This window comes from Chiloscyllium plagiosum, unplaced genomic scaffold (assembly GCF_037043375.1).
Source record: "Chiloscyllium plagiosum isolate Xiang-an unplaced genomic scaffold, Cpla_swu_hap1 HiC_scaffold_42, whole genome shotgun sequence".
Lineage (NCBI taxonomy): Eukaryota > Metazoa > Chordata > Chondrichthyes > Orectolobiformes > Hemiscylliidae > Chiloscyllium > Chiloscyllium plagiosum.
Window position 1 is genome coordinate 41,284,086 of NW_028270180.1, and position 11,609 is coordinate 41,295,694.

Below are 11,609 nucleotides of genomic sequence, written 5' to 3' on the forward strand. Positions count from 1 at the left end.
TGCTGTCTCGAACAGTGAGTTCACTTAAGTTTGTCAGTGTGCAACTGTAATAAATATTGATGGCCTTTCGCTTTCACTTTGATATCTTTGAGATTATTATAGTTGGAATAATTTATAGCTTCCCAATTCAACTTGTTTTTTTTTAATTGTCCCTTATTCAGAATGCTTGCCTCCCTTATATGTTGAGAATATTCTCTTTCTGGCGATTGTTACAGATGTACATATAATTCACGGCTCATAGTGCATGCAATCTCGTCTCAATGTAGCATCCAGTCAATATATTCACTTCTATTAACTTTAACATAAGTTTTTCGATAAAAATGCTTCTGAAATGGTTAATAAATCTTGAATGAGATGCACTAACTTTGAGTTTGCTTGATTCTTTCTTCAAGTCCAATAAGTAAAAATAAAGTTTCCCAAGTTTACACGTCCCACTCCCTTCCCCGCAAACACTTTTCACTTCATCTGTCCAGTTGTGTTTCATCCAGTCATAAGGTTAATGCTGCGCCACCAAGTGGACCACTAATATAAATGCATCTTTCACACTGTCTGTCGAAAAGAATTCTCCAGAGGCAGAATGATGAGACACCATTTCCTCTTAAGCACAAATCGTCACACCCACGGGTCATGTGATAATAAAAATCAGGAACACTGCTCCACAGAAACGTATAAGAGGCAGGCAATGGAATTAGAAAGTTGAATCTGTTTAAAAACTAAAACTAAAAGTACTCCCAATGTCAGGACAGCCTGGGTTAGTAATGCATAACTCGACACCCCAAATGTCCAACTAAACGTTCATCAGCCAAAAATGTCAACGTTCAGTCACATATGCAGGTACAACAGATGAACAAACCAAGGGTGGATTCTCTCAACTGGAGTTTTTCTCACACATATGACTCATGGAGCATAAATTCTAGAATCTATTTGACACACCACACCTCTCAAATCACATTAAGTGAGGCTGTGATATGTTTTATACAGGAATATTACTGAACAGAAACCCTCAAAAATTATAAATCACAGCTCGATTTCGATCAGACAAGGCAGAAATCAGATGTACAGTCAGAATTCAGCACCAATCATTGCAACTGTTTGCAGAGTCTGGATCCGATCTGGTCTCGAGACTCTGAAGACGTCTCTCCTGGTCATAGTGTATTAGTTCGGGAAGCTTAATATGTAGTAGGAATCCCTTATGAAAACAATTGTAGATTTTTCAAATAATCCATCAATTTAGATTTGCCTCCGAAAATCTGATATCGAGAACACCCAACGACCTGTAACTACTCGAGGCCTGATAAGAAATTCACACAACAAAGCTTTCCCATGTATTTTAATTTATCATTTCATCGTTAAACATGAAATTTATACCTCTGCAAGGGACAAATGATCAACTTAAATACAGACATTTACACACGTATGCCTTCTCAAATTTGAAATGAACTGCTCATTTGAAGACATTCGGCACACACAGAGGCTCTCCATCAACTGTTAGAACATTAGTCGCATATGTTGTGGTTCTGTTCGCCGAGCTGGGAATTTGTGTTGCAGACGTTTCGTCCCCTGTCCAGGTGATATCCTCAGTGCTTGGGAGCCTCCTGTGAAGCGCTTCTGTGATGTTTTCTCCGTCATTTATTGTGGTATGAATCTGCCGCTTCCAGTTGTCAGTTCCAGCTGTCCGCTGCAGTGGTCGGCATATTGGGTCCAGGTCGATGTGCCTATCCACAGATCAATCACAACTGCTGTTTCAAAGCATCACGCCAGGCAAAAAGGGAATGCACCTTGAATGTCATAATTAATCCTGAGTCCGCTGCACATTTTACAGGAGCAGAAATCATCTAAAGCATTCGCTGTATTCAAGTAAATTTCACTTTATCTTGTTTTGTGATGTTTCGTTTGCCAATTATATTTAGAAAGTGCCTGAATGCTCTGAATTCTTCTTCAGCGGGAACAGTTTCTCTCTAAGCGAATCTACCAAAATGTATCAGGGATTTAAAACTTAAAATTCCTGTTCAGCAGAGAACAGTTCTAATTCCTCAAATTCGACGAGATGTATCATCCCTGGAACACTACTGTGAATCAGTCATGCACCCTCTCTCATGACTTTGCATTGTTTTTCAAAAATGTAGCACCTGAAACTGGATGCAATATTCCAGGTGAGACAACGGCCTGTTTTATTTCAGTTTAACAGAATTCCTTTGTACTTGTTGTCTGCAGCACTATTTATGAAGTTGGTATTTATTTGTTCTTCTGTCGACATGTCATGGTACATTCCCTGATTTGAGCACACAAACACCGATGATCCTCTCCTTCTGCTCACCTTTGGATTTACACTTTTACTATTATATGTTCTTCTGAGTTCATCACAAAATAAAGAAGCACGTCACACTTTCACGAGACTGAGATATATCTGACACAAGGAGGTCCTTACTGGAACTTCTGCTACTTTCCACTTGATGTCCTTCCCTGCAACATCTGTAAAATTTGAAGTTCTATATTGTTCTTCCAACATCGTAATATTTGACCTTAAGTTGTTATTCATTTTTCTTCTTGAATTGTGCCTATTGGACTGAGGCAGAGGTTGGAACAACAAATAATCTAAACATTGAATTCCTAGGATGTACATGAAAAGGCAACTTACATCCTGAAAAAGCAAACTTCTGGTAACAAATGTTTGACTACTACAAAACAGCGAATGAGATGAATTTGATTTCATCAAAAATCAAATCGAAAATACTCTGAAGGTACAGCAGCCCAGACAAGACCTGAGCAGCGAGATTGGAGTGAGTTTTTCTTCTATTATGTGCTATATCCAGAATTTGACTTACGCACAATGTACCTTTATATTTCCCATCACCAAGTCACCTATTATGTTTTCTATTTACAGTTTTTAAGGATAACTAGATTAATTTATGTACAGAGTCCTGTAAGGGCAATTCACACCAACAAAAGGTGATGCAGAAGTCGGATGATCGAGAAGGCACTTCCCGTCAGGTTATTTTCCTGTCGTGAGATAGTACTGCTGAACTAAGAGAGGATATTTCTGAGGGATGGTCCAGTAAAGCTAAGTAAATGGAAGTCAGAAATAAGAAGGCGATGCGATTGTAATAGACACCCCCAGTAGTCAGAGTGAAATTGAAGAACAAATATATAAAGATATCTCATTTATATGTAAGAATAATGGAGTTGTAATAATAGTAAATTTAAATCTTCCAAACATAAATTGGGACAGCCATAATGTTAAGGACTTGGATGGTGAAGAATGTTTTACATGAGCTCAACAAAATGTTCTTAGTTAATATGTAGATGCAACCACCACAGAGAAAATAAAGAAGCACCTTGTCTTGTGATATCAGGCAGGGCAAGTGATTGAAGTGTGTGTAGTGGAGCAGTTTAGGGCCAGTGACTATAATTCAATTAGTTCGAAAATACTTATGGAAAGGAAAGGCCTTGTATAAAAGTTAACGTTTCTCATGGGATTAGGTGAAACTTTGATAGCATGAAACAAAAACTACCAAGAGTTAATTAGAGTAAACTGTTTGCAGGTAAAGGGAGAGCCAACAAGTGCGAGGCTTTCATAAGTGAGATAACAAAACTTCAGCGGCATTTTGTTCCTGTTCGAGTGAAGGCAAGGCTGGAAAAACGAGGAAACAATGGAGAAATAAAGATGCTAATGTTCTGGTTAAGAATAAAAATGAGTTGTATATTAGACATAGACAAATGAGATCAAGTGAATTTCTTGAAGAATATAAGAGTTGTAGGGACATTTTTAAAAAGAGAAATCAGGAGGGAGAAAAGTGATATGATACGATATATAATATATGAAAGTTGTACCAACCTTCACCACTTCGTCTGGCAGCTCATTCCATACATGCAACATCCTCTGCATTTAAAAGTTGCCCATTAGGGCCCTTTCATTTTTTCCTCTCTCACCCTAAACCTACACCCCCTAGTTCTGGATTCCCACAACCCAGGGAAAAAAAAATCCTGTCTATCCACTATATCTACGCCGCTCCAGATGGTATACCCCTCGCCCTCAGATGCTCCAGGGAAAGCAAGCAGCCTATTAAGCGTCTTATTATATTACTGAATGTGGCCGTGAAGATGTAGAAACCGGGAGGGAGTCCTTCATTAATCATGCTGAATTTCACATGAATGATATCATTGTTTTAATATCAGTTGGTTCAAAATCGAGGATGGGTGCCTTTTCAATTTCTAGAGCTTGCAGTTAATAGAACCTCTAAATTATTTCTTTACTTGTAATAACTTTCATCAACCCGTCATTTTACATTTAGTTGTTACAGTTATCATGTAAATTACTGCATTTCTCTAAGTACTTAACCAAAAAAATCCCCAAAGCACAATAAAGTATAACTGCAAATTAAATGCAGTCTATAATTATTACAAAATAAAAATATTTAGCAATTCAATGACATCAAAGAGTTAGGGAATGTGGTAAGCTAGTCAGATCTGAGGACGGCAAGAAGTTTCAGGAGGTCATAAATAAATTTAGTGTGGTGAAATAATTGGCAAACGAACTTCGATACAGATTAATGTAACATGATGTATCTTGATAACAATAGTGTAGCAGGTCACTAATTCGAATTTGCACGTCTAAGTGGGAGAGACAGATAAAGGGATCTCATACAATTACATCAGTCACTAAAAAAAATTGCCAAAGGAAAAGGAAGACCATCAAAGCGCAAACAAAACTCTAAGATTTATGTATAAATGGAGGGATTTGAAAGTAGGGATATCTTGCTAAATCCCTATTAAAACTGGTTTCGACTATAATTAAAAGTATTGCCTGCAGTTCCTGCTGCCACGTTATAGAATGGACACATAAGCACCGGAGAGGATGAAGTGAGATTTAAAAGAGTGAAACACAAATTTTTAAGTGTGTATTTTTCTGGAGGAGTTGTTGTGCTGTTCACTTCTTTCTTGAAAAGAAAAACAGGCGGAGGGGTCAAAAATTATGAAAGGTTTTGATAAGAGCAGGGGCAGAGAAAACATTTCCTCCATGGGATAGAGAAGAAGTAGAGGCTGTCAATAAAAAGAAGGAAGCATATGTCAGGTATAGACAGGATCGATCGAGTGAATACTTAGAAGAATATAAAGGCAGTTGGAGTGTACTTAAGTGAGAAATCAGGAGGGTAAAAAAAGGGACAGGAGATGGCTTTGGCAAACTGAGTTAAGGAGAATCCAAAGGGCTTTGACAAGTACATTAAGAACAACAGGGTAACTAGGGAGAGAATAGGGCCCCTCAAAGATCAGCAAGGCAGCCTTTGTGTGGAAACGCAGAAGGTGGGGCAGATAACTGAACAAGTATTTTGCATCAGTATTAACTATGGAAAAGTGTATTGAAGGTATGGAATGTAAGGAAATACGTGGTGACATCTTGAAAAATGTCCATATTACAGAGGGCGAAGTGCTGGATGCCTTGAAACGCATAAAAGTTATAAATCCTCAGGACCTGATCAGGTGTACCCTAAAACTCCGTGGGAAGCTAGGGAGTGATTGTTGGGCCTCTTACTGAGATATCTGTATCATCGATAGTCACAGGCGAGGTGCCCGAAGACTGGAGGTTGGCTAACGTGGTGCCACTGATAAAGAAAGGTGATAAGGACAAACCAGGGAGCGAAAGACCAGAAAGTTTAATGTCAGTGGTGGACATGATGTACATGTAATTGGAAAAGCAAGGACTTATTAGGGATAGTAAACATAGCTTTATGCGTGGGAAATCATGTCTCAAAAACTTGATTGAGTTTTTTTGAAGAAGGAACTAAGAGGATTGATGAGGGCAGATTGGTAGACATTATCTATATGGACTTCAGTAAGGCGTACAACAAACTTCCCCATGGGAGACTGGTGAGTAAGGTTAGATCTCATGGAATACTGGGAGAACTCACCATTTTGATCCAGAACTGGCTCAAAGGTAGATGACAGAGGGTGGTGGTGGAGTGTTCTTTTTCCGACTGGAGGTCTGTGACCACAAGGATCGGTGCTGGGGTTTCACAAGGATTGGTGCTGGGTCCACTACCTTTCATCATTTATATAAATGATTTGGATGTGAGAATAAGAAGTATAGTTAGTATGTTTACTGATGACACCAAAATTGGAGGTGCAGTGGACAACGAAGGTTACTTCAGATTACAACGGGATCTTTTACAGAAGGGCCAGTGGACTGAGAGGTGACACATGGAATTTAAATTAGATTAATGTGAGGTGCTGCATTTCGGGAATGCGAATCTTAGCAGGACTGAAACAGTTAATGGTAAGGTCCGAGGGAGTGTTGCTGAACAAAAATACCTTGAAGTGAAGGTTCATAGCTCTTTGAAAGTGGAGTCGCAGGCAGATAGTGAAGAAGGCGTTTGGTATGCTTTCCTTTATTGTTTAGAGTATTGATGACAGGAGTGGGGAGGTCATGTCGCTGTTGTACAGGACATTGGTTCGGCCACTTTTGGAATATTGCGTGCAATTCTGGTCTCCTTCCAATCGGAAAAGATGCTGTGAAACTTGAAAGTGTTCAGAAAAGATTTACAAGGATATTGCCAGGATCGGAGGAATTGAGCCATCGGGAGAGATTGAAACGGCTAGGGTTATTTTCCCTGGAGCATCGGAGGCTGAGGGGTGACCTTATAGAGGTTTATAAAATCATGAGGGGCTTGGATAGGATAAATAGACAACGTCTTTCCCCTGGGATGGGGGAGTCCAGAACGAGAGGGTATAGATTTAGGGTGAGAGGGGAAAGATATAAAAGAGACCTAGGAGACAACATTTTCACTCAGAGGGTGGTATGTGTATGGAATGTGCTACCAGTGGAAGTGGTGGTGGCTAGTACAATTGCAACATTTAAAAGGCATTTTCATAGGTATATGAATAGGAAGGGTTTGGAGGGATATGGGCTGTGTGCTCGCAGGTGGGACAAGACTGGGTTGGGATATCTGGTCGGCATGGATGAGTTGGACACAAGGGACTATTTCCACGCTGTACATCTCGATGACTTTATGAGTTTCCACGAAATCCACGAAATCACTGAAAGAATGATGAGAACAGGGAATATGTGATCACACAGAATGGTTGAAGTGCATACTTTAATATATTTCAAGTAAAGTAGGCAAGCATATTGAAGGGAGTGGAATAGGGAAATACAATATCCAGTTTAGATGAGGGAAAGTGTGAAATATCTTGAGTGGAACATCAGCACTGGCATGAACTGATTGCACCAACTGCTCTGTTTCTGTTCTGTATGTCCTCTGTAAGCCTTTGTCTAAATTCGCAACTCCTCGAATACTGAAACAGTATTCTCAAACGCAACAAGAGCTGTCCAATTTCCAGGCTTCTGCTGACACGTGCAAGTAACATACGCAACGCACAATTACCAGGCAATGACCATCACCGATAAGAGACAATCAAGCCGCAACCCCATGACATTCAACGGGACTACAATCACTGAATCCCCACCTTTCAACATCCTTGGCGTTAGCATTGACCAGAAACTCAACTGGACTTACCACATAAACACACTGGCTACAAGAGCAGGTCAGAGCCGACGGACACTGTGGTGAGTAACTCACTTCTTGACACTCCAAAGTCTATTCACCATCTACAAGGCACAACTCGAGAGTGTGGTGGAAGACTCCCGACTTAGTGTCATAGAGTCATAGAGATATACAGCATGGAAACAGACCCTTCGGTCCAACCCGTCCATAACGGCCAAATATCCCAACCCAATCTAGTCCCACCTGCCAGCACACCGCTCATATCCCTCCAAACCCTCCTATTCATATACACATTCAAATTACTTTTAACTGTTGCAATTGTATAAGCCTCTACCACTTCCTCTGGCAGCTCAGTATTCTGACCAATTAAAGAACGCATACCAAACGCCTTCTTCACGATCCAGTCTACCTGCAACTCCACTTTCAAGAAGCAAAGAACCTGCACTCCAAGGTCTCTTTTTTCAGCAACACTCCCTAGGACCTTACCATTAAGTGTCTAAGTTCTTATAAGATTCGTTTTCCCAAAATGCAGCACCTCATATTTATCAGAATTAAACTCCATCTGCCACTTCTCAGTCCATTGGCCCAACTGGACAAGATCCTGTTGTAATCTGAGGTAACCTTCTTCGCTGTCCACTGCACCTCCAATTTTGGTGTCATCTGCAAACTTACTTACTGTACCCGATATGCTCGCTTCCAAATCATTTATATAACTGACAAAAAGTCTAGGTCCCAGCACCGATCCTTGTGGCACTCCACTGGTCACAGTCCTCCAGTCTGAAAAACAACCCTTCACCACCACGCTCTGTCTTCTACCTTTCAGCCAGTTCTGTATCAAAATGGTGAGTTCACCCTGTATTTAAGATCTAACCTAGCTGACCAGTCTCTTCTGGGGAACCTTGTCGAATGTCTTACTGAAGTCCATATAGATCATGTGTACCGCTCTGTCCTCATCGATCCTCCTTGTTATTTCGTCAAAAAACTCAATCAAGTTTTGTGAGACATGATTTTCCACGCACCAAGTCAGGTTGACTATTCGTAAAAAATCCTTGCCTTTTGAAATACATGCACATCCTGTCCCTCAGGATTCCCTCCACCGTTATCCGTTTCAAGACATCCAGCACTTCCTCCTCTGTAATATGGACATTTTGCAAGGTGTCACCACCTACTTCCCTACATTCTATATCTTCCATATCATTTTCCATAGTAAATACTGATGAAAAATATTCGTTTGACATCTCCTCCATTTTCTGCGGCTCCACACAAAGGCTGCCTCGTCGATCTTTGAGGGGCCCTAGTTACCCTTCTGTCCTTAATGTATTTGCAAATACACTTTGGATTCTCCTTAATTCTATCTACGAAAGCTATCTCATGTCCCCATTTTGCCCTCCTAATTTCCCTCTTAATTATACTCCGACTGCCTTTATAGTCTTTTAAGCATTAACTCGATCTATTCTGTCTATACCTTACATATGCTTCCTTCGTTTTCTTAACTAAACCTTCAATATCTTAACTAGATGGGTGCAGCTCTGACAATCCTGAACAAGCTTGACACAAAGCTGCCCGCATGTTTGGCACAACACCCATAAACATTCAGTCCTCCACCACCAGCACTCAGTGGCAGCAGTTATTACTATCTACAAGGTGCACTGCAGAAATTAACCAAAGATTCCAAGACAGCATCTTCCAAACACACAACCACTTCCATCTAGAAAGACAAGAGGAGCAATTACTTGGGAACACCACCACTTGCAAGTCCCCTCCAAGCCACTCACCATCCTGACTTGGAAATATATCGCCATTCCTTCACAGTCGTTGGGTCAAAACCCTGAATTTCCCTCCCTACTGGCATTGTGGGTCAACCCACAGTACGTGGACTGCAGCAATTCAAGAAGGCAGCTCACCACTACCTTCTCGAGGGCAAATAGGGATGGGCTATCAGTGCTGGCCAGCCAGCGACGCCCAAATACCACAAACGAATAAACAATAAATCACCATTGTATTAAACGAATTGAGTTTTAACAACATTATAAATCCTTTCGCACAAACACACACAAAAACGTCTCAAGTGTACAGCACTGAACGTGAATACTTTTTCTCGCATGGCTGCTCTTCAATTTTAGCTTGATAATACTGAAAAAGCTATGTTCGCAATACTTCCGCTCGGTGAAGGTCCATGTGCCAACTGGAGGGATATTAAATGAATCATTAATGGCCTCAGCAGAACCTGCCAACCTGGCCCTGGCAACATTGTGTACACTCCGCCTCCCATGGCCTCTTCTACTCATTTGCTTGGATTTCCAGTTCCAGAAATGACCGCGATCATGGATAGGAGGTTGTTCCAGTATGTAGTTGGGATACGCTGCTGTTAGCTATGTGGTCTTGTTTAGGTGGGACGTCCTGAGTTTTCAGGCGTGCCTCTAGCATTCAGGATATGGCATCCCACACAATGGAGGACCCACCTACTGCTAATAAAACGCTAGCATTGATGGGAACAGACTCCACATTATCCAACTGAGTGGCCATCATTTCCCTGTTTTGAAATGAATAAAACACCATTCAGATGGAAATACAAGAGACACTGCAATTCCTTCCTTCCCTTAGGTGAAAGTGTGGACTGCAGATGCTGGAGATTTGAGTCAAGATGAGAGTGATTCGGGGAAAGCAGAGCAGTTCAGGCAGCAACCAATGAGCAGGCCTCACCATTCCTGATGAAAGGCCCTTGCCCAAAGCGTCGATTTTCCTGCTCCTCAGATGCTGCCTTACATGCTGTACCTTTCCAGCACCACTCTAATCTTGACTCTTTCCTTCCTTTGAAATTTTACAGCCATTTATTCATTGAACGACCTTGCATCCTGTCCCATTGCGGATACGTTGCGGTTCGAGTCTGTTTGTATTTCATTATTCTTTACACAGTATGTCGACAAGTAAATAAGGGTCAAGGACACATTGAAATTGGAACTGGGGAATGAACCCGGCCACTTTTTAGATTTGAAGTAAGTGAGCACTTTGGTGACAGTTCCCACAATTCGGTTATATTTACTTTAGCGCTGGAAACGGATGTGCATATACCGCAGGGCAGGGGTTATAGCTGGGGGAAAAGCTATTATGATGTGATTAGGCAAGATTTAGGATGCATAGGATGTGGAAGAACACTGTATAGCATGGCACAATTGAAATGTGAAGCTTATTCGAGGAACAGCCACTTGTCCTTGATAAGTATATGACTGTCAGGCAGGGATGAGGGTGTCGAGTGAAGGGACCAAGTTTACTCAAGAAGTTGAATCTCTTGTCAAGAGGAAGAAGAAGGCTTATGTTAGGATGAGATGTGATGTCTCAGTTAGGGTTCTTGAGAAGTACAGGTTAACTAGGAAAGACCTTGATCGAGAGCTGAGGAGATCCAGGAGTGGACATGAGAATCCATTGGCGGATAGTATCAAGCAAAGCTCGGAAGGTTTATCAGGAACAAAAGAATGACTCTAGTAAGATTAGGTCCAATCAAGGATAGTTGTAGGAAGTGTGTGTGGAGTCAGAGGAGATAGTTTAAGCACGAAGTGGATATTTCTTATCAGCATTCTTGATGGAAAACGACAATGTTATCGATGAGAATATTGAGATACGGGCTACCAGACTAGATTGGAGTAGGGTTCACAACGAGGTGGTGTGAGCAATTATCGAACGTGTGAAAGTAGATAAGACCCCTGGCACAGATGGGATTTATCCAAGGATTCTCTGGGAAGCCAAGGAGGAAATTGCAGAGTCTTTGGTTTTGGTCTTTATTTTGTCATTGTTTACAGGAACAGTGCCAGAAAGCTGGAGGATGTCAAATGTTGCTCCCTTGTTCAAGAAGGGGAGTTGAGACAACTCTAGCAATTATAGGCCAATGAGCCTTACTTCGGTTGTGTGCAAAATGTTGGACAGGGTTGTAAGAGATAGGATTTATAACGATTGAGAAAAGAATATGTTAATTAGGGATAGTCAACACGGTTTTGTGAAGGGCAAATCATGCCTCACAAAACTTACTGAGTTATTTGAGAAGGTGATGAAACAGGTGGGTGAGGGGAAAGCGGTTGATGTGATGAACATGGATTTCAGTAAGTCGTTTTATAA